Here is a 14,829-nt window from a genome sequence, read left to right on the forward strand (position 1 = left end):
TTACGCGCTGACTAACCTCCGAATCTGAATTGATTCATTGCTCGCGTCTTTGGAGGTCTCTGCATTGGTGACTTGCCCTTCATTTTCCTGCACGATTTCCGTATTGCAACAATAAGTAACCGTACACCGCACCTACTCCTCTGACAAGAAACTAATTGAAATGCAGATTAAAATTCTCCACCAACTCCATCTTTGCCCCTTCCCAAATGGGAGTCACGAGCACTATTGGAAAGTTTTTGCCCGACAAAAAAAAAAAAAAAAGAAGTAGGTAGGCAGTAGGTTAATTTTTAGCTTCGAGGTCAGCGAGAAAAAGCCAAGAACCAAAAACACCTGTCCAGAAATGATGCATTGCGTCCATTAGTGGAGACAGTACAATATTCATTAGTCCTCGGTTGTCTTCGAACAATGAAATACTTAACCGTTTGCGGAAATGACCTCCCATCCCCTTTCTCCTTTTCATAACCTTTAATCGACCTTGATATTTGTTTTCCTCAGAATCATTTGTAACCAGCCAGAACAACAGTTTTTATCTTTCCAAAACACATCAAAATTTCAGGATTGCTTTGTTTTCAGTTCTAATGGTAATATAAACTGGTTCTGATGTCGATTAGAAACTGTGCCTTCCAGTTGTCTCCAAATGACTACAGACAGTGTGTACTGTACTAGTTACCTCTCTGAACCTAGTGCCCAAGTAGATCACACCCAGGAAAAAGAGTCTCTCGACTGTGACTCACCACAAGATTTAATCTTAGACTTTTTGGAAATCTAATCTTTTTGGAAATTTAATCTTAGACTTTTTTCCCTCGCTACATTTGTTCCACTCAGCGCATCAAGTCAAACAAAATGGCGGTTAATTTTAATGCCCGCCATCACTTTAATGTATTTTTATTTTAGGCTTCTCGGAGGAAGTGATTCAAATAATAGACCAAGTTTTAAATAAATATTGCTGGTTTGAACTTGCTCTACTCCATAAATTTGAAGTTGGCCATTACAACACGATTCAGACTTTTTCTTTAAAGAAACAGTTTCTGCAGAATAGCGTCAGAATTGGCTATTTAGCGGGGAAAAAATGGAAATAATGTCGAACGCTAAGTTCCGATCTGCAGATTATTCTTCCAGGAGACAGATAACCTGCTTCAGTCCTAAGCAAAAATCTGTTTTCGCCTATACTTCCTTTGGAACCCACAATTCTAGACAAGTTTAAATTATCTTCTTGAAACAAATCCCCCGTCCTTGCCGAGACATATCACATACATCTTTAACTTATCCAGCATTCAAAAAAATATGAGGCTTTCTGTTTTGCTTCCGGCGGTACTTTGCCCGTATTAATCTCATATCAACCATAACACGGAATACTGTTCCATTACTGGATTGGTTTCTTCATCTACAGCAATGATTCCGCTTAAAAGAGAGCCTTCAGACTTTCCATGTTCTTGTCACACCGACATTCATCTTTTGCTTCTTGTTTTGTGATATTTCCACGGGCACTGTTTTTCCGATCTAGCATCTATAATTCTAATTCCCACGCTTTGCTTTCTTCTAAACCAACGAAATTAGATATCACTAGTATAGATACTTTCTTGCTCAAGAAGCCGGTCTTCCTCATTCATTTTAATACAAGAATATGAAAACTAAATAAAAACCAGTATCAAGTAGAGTTAATAATAATAATAATCATCAAAACACTGTATAAAATATTGTTTTCTTTTTAAAAGTAGAGAAATGTTCTTTTTATCAAAAGGAATATTAGGAACACAATGGTAAGTTGAGTAGAGCTTTAGGGATTCAGTCGAAGTTTAATAACGTTGCCTTATAGGCGAGCCTATGATATTCATTTAACATGCGAAATTTCTAAAGCATCTTTTTGATTTACGAAATTTCGGAGACTCCTTAAAAGCTGCTCATTTAAAACCTGAAGGTTCCGGGGAGTTCCAATTGTAAACTAGTGATTTGAACCAATTCTTCCATTAGAATATGTGTCGTAACCAATACCCTCCATTCGCGGTTTCGCTGCAATGCCACCGCGCTAAATTTTCATCTTATTTATTCACCAATATGGTCTCAAATTCCATTCTTTGGAATGAACTGCGCATACAATTTCTGGAAATTACAGCCCATAGAAATTCAAGAACGAAGTTAGCAAGTTTCTGCGCGGTTTCCAGTCTGCTTCTTTGCATTATTTAACCCTGCTAATATTAACTCATCAAATAAACTTTATAAAACCACGTCATCTTCCAAAGTAATCGCAAGTGACCTTCATAAATATCTACAGACGGACAAAATTCATAAAATATTCCAAAGAAGAAAACATCATCACCCAGTAATGAATCCCTTGGTGAACAGTAATTAATAAATTTTGTAAGTCTGGCAATTGACCGTGTCATTTTAATGAGGTCATGTATTGCAACCCCTCCACCCCACCAACAAAATAGTAAATTCCCTTGGACCAAGTTTTCCTTATTAAAATGTTTCGTTTGTCGATCGCAACAGGACTGAATCACTAATAATGTGCAATCTCTGTTGCTAATCAACAGAATGATAGAAAGAAGGGCTCACACAGCATACTGACCACGGTAACTTAGGGATGATTACTGCTGAATTTGCTTTTGTTTCCTGGAATAATATTACACGACAAGAATACAAATATTCGTAATTATTTTACTCATTCCATCTGCCATTTAAATCTGTGACGCGTCAACATCCGAATATAAAACACCCGCAGTCGTGCCTGAACACAGAAAGGAACGTCTCTCTCTCTCTCTCTCTCTCTCTCTGTCTGCCCTTCCTTTTTCGCTCCCATACTGTTCTGAGGAAGGGGAGTTGTCTCTAAGGAGTTGCAGAGGTCGTATCTGGGCAACATATATGAGGAAGGTTTATGAAACTGGGTTTATGGTCCCGGATGAAGGAGAATGGGAAGCTAATCTCAGTAAAAGCTCCGCCAGTAGCCAGGGATGAGACCACAGAGGAAGTGGAGATTAATTCCCGACTAAGGATGCTGTCCAGAGAAGCATAAGCCCTTGCAGAGCTATAAACGACGCCACGTAGAACAGTGTAGAACACACGCTGACAGGTTCTAAAAACCTAACAGAATTTCTACAGTCGGTATCTCCGCCAGAGTGATAGGCTTATCTGCCGAACTCGTTTACAACGAAGGTTTGCAGAGGAAATAGAATTTTGGATTTACGCGGCTAAATTGGCACTTTTATGCAGAAATGCTGGGAAATTGTTGGAAAAAAATTGGTTGATACCAAAAAACATAGCTTAGAGTGACAAAGTCATGCTCCTTCTTTCCCTTTGGATATATAATAAGATCATTTCAGTCTAGGAAGTCTAAAAATGTATAAATTATTAACTGCTCTTAAGCGTAACTAAATCAGGAGCATTTTTAATTGGACCGCGCTAAATGTTTTAATATTCGTTATGTTACAAGTGCCTTTTTCTGCAGCACAATATTTTATTTTATTTTATTTTATTTTATTTTATTACGGAATATTTGCTTATTAGATATTACAAAACGCGAAGAATAATTTTTGTAGAATACGCCTATTTGAAGAAAGGTACATTCAATATAAACTTTGATGGATTTTTTAAATATCACGCGTCAAATTAAGAGTACACACAAAAATACAAAAACTAAAATAATTCTTTTATTTCCTTAGCGTAGTGCAGCATCAAGACAGCTTGTGGTGAAGTTCCTCCACAATATTAAATCGATATCGTAGTAGCAAACCCAGTTTGTTATGTACAGAACGAGGCAATGCCTGACAAGTACAATGACTTTATATAGCTTGAAGACTCAACTATGTCTACTTCATTTACTGCACCATCTCCCTCACATGTTGTTGATATATAGCGTCACTGGATTGTTTAGGTGTTCACAGTACATGCTCACCCACCTAGGAGACTCTAGTCAGGTTCAAAACAATGATTTTTTTCTAATTCTGGACGATACACATAAGGTAACAAGAGTTCAGAAGATAGAGAGAACAAAAGAACTCAAGAAATCATCGTATTCAACGGACACACGGGCTTGAACCACTGTCATTCAAAGCACATGCATTTCTGTAGCATCGTGCTTGACCTCTCGGATATATTTAGAGTTATTATTCTTTATTGCCGGTTTGGTCAGTTTGTGATGCCGTTGTCTGTTTAAAATTCTGAGGTTGGATTGCTGAGCAGTTGGTTGGAACCATATTTGAACAGTCACTTGTGTGATCATCGTTTGAATTAGTAATACTGAATTGCTTGGTACTGGGCTGAAGGGATTTTCTTTAGCAGTTATAAATCTCCACCCTTTTTTCCTCTGTAACTGGATCACGCCGAAGATTGAAATCAAAAATGAAATTTCAATCTGAACTACATTTGATTTCAGTAGGAAGAAACGAGATTTCTTAAAATTGTTGGGTTTCGTTCGTTCTGAATGGTTGTGTCAGTCTTTCCTTGCACACCACGTATAAAACTATGGGCGGGACGTATCTCATATGGACTCGACCAGTGGTGGAGTTCGCTATGACTCATAGGTTCGTATATCCTTGAATAACGCGGATGGCCGGCATCGTGTTCCCTGATATCGCAATCGACAAAGTACCATGAGAGTGCAACAGTCGGTGTGTGGTCGCAATCCGAGATGGAATAAATGAAATAAGCCATCACCTCTCAGCCTTTTTAGAAAGTAGGACCGGTGTCAGCTTTCTTAGTTACAGATCATTAAAAGAAGTTAGTTAATGCACGCAGCACATTTCGGGCGCGTTCGATTTTTTCTTAAATTAAATTTATTATTATTTTTTTTTTCATTTTCTGTGATTAATAGAAATGAGAAGTAAATGTAGTTATCTCCTTGTCAGTTAATTACGCAGATTAAGCTGGATTTGAACCTAGACCTTTTCAAACGAAATGATAAGCAACAAAGCTACTATTGTTATGGAAGTCTATACCATTAGAGATTTCATCCGAATTGCTACCAAACTTAAGTAAAATTGCGTATATAAAACGGATACTTTTAGACAGATGGCAGAAAGTAGTGTCATCGTGAGAGCAGCGGTCTTTCACGAGTAGTACAAGCATTTATTAGTATAGTGCGTAATTTGGGTTTTCAACAAAGAAGAACCCTTTTATTTCGGAACATTAGCGTGCTTCCTAATGCTCTTTGCTATGCCAAGAGAATTCAGTGAAAAGTAACAAATATCCAACCAAGCCTGTTCCAAATAAGACTGAAGCAAAACACTGATTACCTCATTCGTGCCATTGACGAATGTATTCTTCTTAGAATTGTGTCAAAGGTAAAAAGAGAATGTGTCTACACGAAAAAGATGAACACTTCCAGCATATTCTCTAACTGTTTTAATTCGATTTTACAAAATTTTGAAGCATTGCAAACTGGGCTTCATTTTAATTACACAATCCTGCGCGTATAGTCAATATTTCATGTAGATCGATGCTTTTGATAATTTAATATTTCCCAATTTAAAAACTCAGATACCGTTTGGACCTAATTCTGCCAATGAAAGGCCCATAATTTTGTAATCACTTACGTTTACAGTGAGCAGGAGATTAGAAGAGGAGACTAATCAGCAGAATAATACAGGTGCCAAAGAGGTGAGGGGGAAGCATTAGTAAACGCCTCTTATATTGCTTTTGCCTAGTAAACTGATTATCAGGTTATAAAGTCTATAAACGGGTTCCAATAGTTAAATTTTAAAAGAAAGGAAATGTTAATAAATAGAAGGAATAAAGATGTTTATTCCCGTGAGCTGTTTCGATCCTAGGATTTTCTAAGGAGAAGGTTAAACAGTTAAAGACAGGGACTAAAGCAGTTCTCGGAGTATCATTAAGCTTTAATGATAATTGGCAGTAAAAAAATCACATTATTTTGATCATGGGGGGACTATAGCCCCTCATCCTAGGACTATAGCCCCATCCTAGGACTATAGCCCCCCATCCTAGGACTATAGCCCTCATGGCCATTAGCGGTCCCAGATGTACCTGGGATGCTACTGGCCATGAGGTGTCATACCTGTGTCAGTAAATTGCACTGTCCTCCCCACACTGGGTGGAAAAGACTTAGGTTTGTATCTTGTCAATGATGCGAGGAATTTTTATGGGCTTTTTTTCACAACTTGGCTGAGTTAGTCGGTTTCGGGGAAGCATGGATTTTTCCCTCCCGGAAACTGGTGCGTGTCATCCAGCAAGGAGCAAATTGACCACAGAACACACACAATTTAATTACAGACGTAATATATGAGGTACAATATGGTCTAAGTGTTGCTGATGCGATTAAAACACTACAACAACAACACAGTTCGGTCTGCTTTGCGGAATAAAACCTTCAAACCTTGACCTTTTCGGAGGGGAAGAAATTACATACTATCCTCTCTTAAGACAGACTAAGTAGGCCACAGCATGAAATAAAGCCCATAAAAGTTCTTTCCATCTTGATAGGACTCGAATCCAGGATATTTCCATATAAGGAGGAAGGACAGCGATAGTAATCACTGTGCTGGCCGCGAAGGCAGAAATAATGGAGACTGTGGAGAGTATAATTTGTTTTGAAAGCCAAATAGCTTTTTAGAAAGAATGTTTTTGGCAGATACATAGTGAGAGATCGTCATTGATAAGACAGTTTGAATTATTTTGGGAAGGGAAGGAAAGGAAAGGGGGGAGTATTTGTTGGTTTTTGTTTTTGCACCAATGCAACTAAGGCTACGAGCGGTCAGTATTGCTTTTCTAAATTGTGTGTATTCTGGAATGTATACTCTGGTCAGAATTCCTGTTTTATTGGCGCCTCCGTAGCCAGGTGGGAAGGAGCAGCAGTGCATAGCACATGCTTCTTGATTAGACCGGGGTTCGAGCCCGTCACCACCAAATACGGAAGATGTGGAAAGGTCAGAGAATGACCACCGCATATCCCGGAGCAATATGGCCTTAGTTGCTAATGCTCCTAAAAACCAAAAATAACTAACTAACTAACTAATCCTGTTTTATTAGATGAAAAATCAGACTTTCTGGGAGTGGAGACCATTCAGCCCTCGCTCGAGGTGATATAACTCTGCGAAGGTATGAAAAAAGCTCATTAAAGTTCCTCCTCCTGCTTCTTGGCCGTTTCCACATGGTGTGGAAGTTATGAGGTTTGGAAACGTCTGAATTTCCAGTACGGAATCCGCGTTGTTGGAATACAGAACAGGATAGAAGAAAGAATACTGAGTATCACAAACCATTCATTTCGCTGAAATAAATTTAAATTTAATTTAATGAATATTACATAACAGTGACGAACCATTTTCGAGTATCAAACAAGTGATTCAATTTCATTTTTTCCACCATTTCAGTGACGGCTGCACATTCCTCATGGGACAGCCATTCGAGACCTATATAGTTGTCAAAAGTTATTAGCAGTTTAATTAATGAAAATAGAACTTTGGTTATTACACTTAATGAATTTTTGAAATGTGACACAAACAGGTCCCAACCAAGAAATATATTTTTATAAAATAAAGCAATATTTTATTATTATATTTAATAAAATATGCACGTTTCTCTCAGCACGTCGGTTACTTGGTGCATGGAAGGAGAGGAGCGTGGATGATACCTGGGAAAAGGCTCCTTTTCTAAGAAAAGCATAGTTCTAAGCAGCTGTAAGTTTTTTAACCGTGTGGGAAAGGTCTGGGTTCGATTTTCTCTGGATGAAAGGAACTTTTATGGGCTTTATTCGTGCCAAATTAATTGGTCTCATTAAATAATAGAACTCATGCGATTTATGGACACAATAGTACCTGAGACCTCATGTCCTTATCTGCCTCGATACTCTTTCTAACCACTGAACCAGTTACATACTCCCTGTCCATTAATAATCGTTGATCAGATGTGCCTCTGCCATAACAATGAATGAACTGCACTTCCTTTCATCGTCACTATAAATGCTGATATCCGGTGAGAAATCCAGGAGTTATTCAATAAGTTATTCAATAAACCATCAACCGTGAATGTTTAACTGATGGAATTTAGGTATCTAAGAGGGTTCGGATTGTGTGGTCATTTATGTCTACTTCAGCATTTCATTAACCCTTGACTCCAAAGACTTTTCAGTTATGCGATAATTTATGTATCTAAAAGGGTCTGAAATCGTTCTAGTCTGTAGCATTGATCTCAGCTCAACGGTGTATTCAGGGTACCTTAAGCGAGAAAACTTAGGATTATATTTACTATCCTCAAAAAAAAAAAAAAAAAATTGTAATTGGTAACTGCGTCAAACCTTTACTACGACTTAAATTTTGTAATCAGCCTACCCAAACCATGAAGGAGGTGTTATTTATTTATCTTTAATGAATTAACTTTAAAATACTGCACTTTGCAAACAAATGTCTCAATGTCAAGCGTGTTAGCTGCATATTCTAAAATAAATAACATAAAGAAGGTCTACTTTTTTTCTAGCAACTATATTTATAATGGTGTCTTGGACAGTATAATTTTGGGAGTGGAGGAGCTCCTAAATCTTGGAGCCTTAAGTGGCCTTCACCCACCGCGGTTTCTACTGTTCCCGCATCATGCAACCATCTTTGGATTTGGCCTTTCACGATGAACACATTTTTATCAAAATCGTGACCCTTAACATCATAACAAAACCTTAACATGGTAACAAAATATCCTGGGGAACCTACCATTAATTACGCGGATCAATTTTGAACCAATTTTCAATGGACTGATTACCAATATCAGTAACGCGACAAAGTAGCTAAGGAAAGAAGTGCAAGAATCCTAATTTTACATCAGATAACATTTTACTCAACGTTCACGAATTCTTCAAATATTCCCTCACAATGGAAAGGTTCCAAATAAACCTAACTAGAACAGAGCGGAAAGCAATATCAGCTGAAATAACTTTAGGAAGATTGTGAAGAAACCTTCTGCTGTTGTCTGCCATTTCCCTGTAGATGTCGCCGTCATTGTGTTCCAATGGCAGCAGTGTCATATCTGGGATTCGAACAATGTGCCACTTCTCTTTCTTTTCCAGTGTCCACGAGATGAACACTTGTAGCGATAAGTCTGTTAGAACTCCTTCCCCACTCAGACTTAATTTCTGAGTCAACGACCTCCCCCCGTCCATCCGCCCCTTGACGGTCCAGTACAACACCCTAGCTATTATCAGCCGTCACAGACCGAGTCACTTTGCAAGCTGCATTCTCCTTCCTTATCACTATATTTGTCCCCTCCTCCGCGACCAACTGGAGCAGCTAGGCCTAGCAAAACGCTACTTATCTCCCATCTTCTGCCCAATGCACGCAACATGACGTGACACTCTCGCTCGTTTCCCGCCAAGGAGCCTGAGCGATTCCTCCTCTTTAGCTGGTGGCCCGAGGGGAAGGAAAATGTTCCCAAAGTTGGCAGTTGATTTCAGGCTTAGTTTCCTGTGAAAATTGAACGATGAGGTGTAGTGTACTCTGTGTTTCAGAGAAAACGACACCAGCCCTGTCCGATTCAGATCGAACTCGACACGCTTTTAATAAGTAATTTATTTACGCTGGAAAAGAAATGGAAGTGGCACATTGCTCAACCTCAGATATGATACTGCTGCTACTGGAACACAATAAAAGCGACATCTACGGGCAAATGGCAGACAACAGCAGAAGGCTTCCTCGAGCGATCTTCCTAAAGTTATTGTTTCAGGTGATCTTCTAGTTTAGAACCTTTTCATTTTGTGAAGGAATATTTGAAAAATGCGGGGACGTGAACACCAAATAAAATGTTATCTGATGTGTGTAAAATCCCCTAGCATTTTCTCTCAACGGTTGTTTTACTTATCCTTTTGAATAATACAGATTTAATACTCGCTGTATGAATTCTGAAAGCAAGCAGTCTGCATCAAATTATTACAACATGAAATCTGAAGATTCAGAGGGTATTGGTGTCGCCATGAACGTTTTAGATCAATATAAGTTCATCTTGCCATGTGGGATGATAATGATGTTGGGTTGGATGGTAATGTGACTGTCTGGACGTTTTTTGTCATTGTCACATGAAACGAATTCTTATAGTTATATTCTTAAGGAGGCATGTCGAATTAGTACTATTCTTTTTGTGATTAATAGTGACCTTGACCAGTTTTATTTGTCGTAGAGAGAGAGAAAGTTAAGCATAAATGATCGCATATTAGGAAGGTAAAGTCAAAGCCTACTAATAAATTTAGGATGTATTTATTAAGAAATGTTACGAGAGAGCGAGAGAGTTATTTTGTGCATTCCTAATGGTCTTTGGTGTTTTGAAATATTTTCTCCTTTTACTAAAGAACCAGAATCTTTCTTTTGTTTTCGGGCAAAGCGTTCTTCTAATACTGAAATCAGAATGATAGGATAATGATCTCATCTTCATGGCACAGCTCATTCGTATCACAATAGACCGCCCTTAACTACTCCAGTCCATAAACTTTTACCTTCTGGAGCATAAATCTGAGAAGTAAACAAATTTTCTGTTCCCTTAAATTCAGAACGAATCATGGAGCTTGAAGTACCATAAATTGCGTGATGTGATGTCCAATAAAACATAAAAATTTCTTTTGTGAAACCAGTCACTACCAGAAAAGCTTTAAAGAAGTCATTCACCAATAATTTAGACTTTTATTCTTACACATCGAAATTTTTATCTTTTCGATTAATCCATCTAATGTAAAACAATATACAGAAACATTTATTGTATCCTAGACTGTATTAATTAATGCGATCTGTTCGATTTATACATTATATATACAAATAAATCGGACAGAGGAGATTAATTAATACAGTGTACAGCCCAATAAATGTATATTTGTCGAAATATTATATATTTTTCAGTTATTACTTCTATAATTTATGAGTACATTCTCATGCATTGAAATAGCTTATTTTTACTCCGATAAATCTCTTTTGTAAACTTTACTTGGGTTTAGAAATCCATATTTCCCATGCACTCCCCTATAAACCACCAAAGAAATAAACCAAAAAAACCAAATAAAATAATACTCGTGTTATCGGTTCTTCTCTTCGATGGTGTGAAACTACTGTTTGGGTCCCTCGGGGTCCAGAAATACGTATTGGACGATGCTTGTCTACAGTTATCAACTGCATTCAACGAACTTCAAGAGCTCATCCAAGTTCTTCGGGTACACGAATCCCAAAAATCTGAGAACCAGTTTTAAGGGATAATTGCTTTGTAGTGCGTGAATTCTGAGACTCGTTTTAAAGTCACGATGCAAAGCGGGAATGGTTCGTTATTTAGACGACCAGTGTTCGTGTTCCTGTCTTCAAGTTATTTACAGCTCGATCTACTTCTATCCTTACGACTGCCGTTTACATTGATTTTCAGATTATGAGTGCGTTCCTTTCATTGTGTTCGGTGCGTTTCTGTGCTGCGGAGAATGTGGGTGAGCTACGACACATTTAAATACCAATAAATGTCCGAGTCCAGCGTTTACAACGCTTTTTATAACTGAGTCAATTATTTGTTTTTTACGTTCCTGGCGCGGTCCTTCGACATTCTGTCGCTATTAATGTCCATATACAGCTATTACACTTTGCCCGTTTTCAAACCTGTTTTGGGAACTGTGACTTGTGAGGGGACACGATAATCAGCGAAGTGTATGAATCTTCATAATCACCCAATCGCAAGAATTAATGAGCCAGATTAGACGTATGTAGTGGTATTACCACATAATACTTCTTTTATTAAAAAAGCAGACCAGTCATCTACTGGATGTTAGACAACACTTTATGAATGCATTTCTTTTGTCATTTAATTCCTCTGGATTTGTTATGGGCAGTGAATGTTGTCACGATAGGAATGCCAGTCGAAGTATAAATGTATTTATGTATCAAAAAGTCGAAGTATAAATGTATTTATACTTCGACTTTTTGTGTCGAGTATAAAGCAGTAATTTAAATTCAGAGACAGCGGCCAACTGACCAGATATTTTTCAGATGTTTCTGGATTCTTAAAGTCCTATTATTTGGAATGGGAAGGACATGGTTAAATACCCCTCCCCCCTTTCTGGGTATCCGTCATTTTGTCCTTGCTACGGCTCTGGTTAAATATTGGTCTTTGGTCTAGTGAAAATTCCAGCTGCTGTTTGAATAGATTAGCAAACAAGACTCCACTAGTGATTGAAGCTCTTTGGCTTGAGTCCGCTTGCGAAGTTGACCTATCTGCAATGCTCGCCTTATGGTTTTTAGTGTGAACTTTCTTTATTTTCCTGATATTATTCTTTAGTAATTTTAACTATTCTAACAATTAAAAAACCAATTTGAAAATAAAATATGATATTAGATGCACATTCCTTTGTAACTGTTCACTAAAAAAATATGATACTGAATGCGCAATCTTGTCTGTGGTGTATTATGTAGGGTACATTTTTAATTAAATCCATCTCATAATGGATGACCTTAGTGGATAATCACCGTCAAAAATATCATTAATATATTGAATCAATAGAAATATTGTTATTTTATGCTGCCAAACACAAAGTTTGTGGTCCAATACAATCCAGGAATAGGTAGAATGCGAAAAACATGGTACAGGATGTATTGTGGAATTTATTTCATTTCCATTTTTGACTTTAATATTTGTAAAAGGCATTGAACGTGACCGCTGTAACTATGTGCACTTGATTCAGAGAATCGCAGATAAGGGAGATCGCGCGTTCTTCAATTTTCCATTTGTCCAGTGATGTTGTGCTGCTACACCCTGTCCGCAGTGCCATAAGTGTTCAATCTCAGTCTGCACTTCTGTGACATACAGTGTCCCCGAGTGGCCACAGAAGTTATGGTCATTTATCTGTAGACAGAGTCATACTACAGTACTCCAATCCACAGTGTTGTTGGTGCTTGGAAAGTTGTGAGTATTTCAGAATCTTTTCCACCTACCGTTGCATTTGCACTGTCATGATCAACAAGTCGAGCTAGAGGACTGTTTAAAACAAACGCCGAAGCAACTAAATTCACGACATAAATTGTCCGCGTTCTGTGGCCAGTTTACCATTTTTGCTGGATGAAAACCAAAACTGCTGCGCTGGGGGAAAATTCCGTGCGTAACGAGTGAAGAAATATTAAGAAATTCCTTCAGTCGTCGACGGAATTTGAACCCATGCATTTTCAAACGAGTGACGAACTGCAAAACCATTATACTGTCAAGGATAGCTACACGGATAGCAAAGCTATAATTAACTAATTTCTAGTCACTTTAGGAAATTTTATTACAAGAACGATAAGGTTAGATATAAATTATGGTCAGAATTATGGTGCGGTAATTAATTTTCCTCGTTTTGTAATAAGTGTGGCAATTTTATAGCAGTGCAAGTGGGCGAGTAAGTGGAAAGGTCGGTGTGGATGCAGACTCAGGTAGGCGTACCCCAATATAATTATGTGTATTCTAAATACCTGTCTGCTTATTCGATCGGAGGCTGCTCGTGAATCATTTGTTCTGCTGACCTCGCTTATTTAGCCTCGCTTTTTATATTTAAGGAGTTACGTAGACGAAGTCTACGTCGATGTCCTACCTGGAGTTCGATATGAACTGGAGCAGATCACCAAGTAAAGAGGGGAAATATTGAAGTGTGGGTATTTCCTAATATTTCGAAGTGACGTTGTTTGTTCACTTGAACTACATCTGCTGTTGCTACACGGTGGGATAAATAGCCGGGTTGTAGATTCTGAATGACAAGTAGTACAGCAATCGCTAGTTTTAAACCAGTAAATAGAAAGGAAAACATTCGGCGACATCCACCGCCTTTCAAACAGAATATTCCTTGTAGCCTGATTAACAGAGCTGACAAATGGATTTCGATTTCGTTTTATGAATAACTTTGTAACGACTTCACTACTACACGGTGGAAAAAATGAAGTTCAGTGCATGGCAAGTGCAAGTCATTTGCATAATAACGCAGGGTATGACTCATAACGAAATATATTACTAGCGGAGAGCAGTTCTATATAGTCTGTTTTTTCTTTGGTATTTTTTTAGACATTTTTTAGACAAGAATATGACACACTTTTCATACGTCATTAAAACTCCCTTTGTTTTTTGTTTTTTTTTCCTGTAAAACGCGTAATCTCCATGTTGGCTCTCTTTTTATCAACTTCTGATACGTTCGGCCTTCATTTAAGAAGAATGGGCTTTTTCTGCTGTTCCAAAACAATACCAGTTTGTCTCTTTAAAGGTTTAACTATTTGTCATTAGCAGCTATTGTCGATGCTGTGATGGATGAAGGCTTCCCTAAATGAGTTCCATCCACGTCAACTTGTTGCTTCAGCCATTCATAGAGCTCCTCACAAGTGATGGATCTCACTTCCTGTCTTGTTTTAAGTGTGCACTTTTGCTTTCAATTAGCTCTACTCTATTCCGAGTCAGCTTGATCTATCGATTATTGCCTGTCCTGCTACTGTCCATCATTGGATGTGCGTCAGACACTGATGCACATCACCTTTTATCTCATACTGCTACATTTTGATACCCGAAATTCCCTCTTTTCTACTTCAAACCAGCATATCAATCCAGCGAGTAAAAATTGCAATTTTTTTTAGTTTCTGCTACTGATATGCCCAATAATCTTTTTCTAGGGGAAATTTTCTTCAGCTACTCTAATAGAGGCACCATTGTGTTAGGTAGCGCAGTAGTTGTAATAACCGTCCTCCTCAAACCGGGTGGGAAAGATCTGGGTTCGAATCCCATCAATGACGCGAGGAACTTTCATGGGCTTTTTTCACTCCTTGGCTGAGTTAGACCTTAGGAGAGCAAGGGCCACCCCCCTCATAGAAATTGGAGTTTTTCGTCCAAGAAAATAGGCAAATCGACATAGAGAACATACGCAAT

The sequence above is a fragment of the Mastigoproctus giganteus genome, chromosome 2 (genome assembly GCF_048544385.1).
Source record: "Mastigoproctus giganteus isolate SK-2022 chromosome 2, ASM4854438v1, whole genome shotgun sequence".
NCBI classification, from domain to species: domain Eukaryota; kingdom Metazoa; phylum Arthropoda; class Arachnida; order Uropygi; family Thelyphonidae; genus Mastigoproctus; species Mastigoproctus giganteus.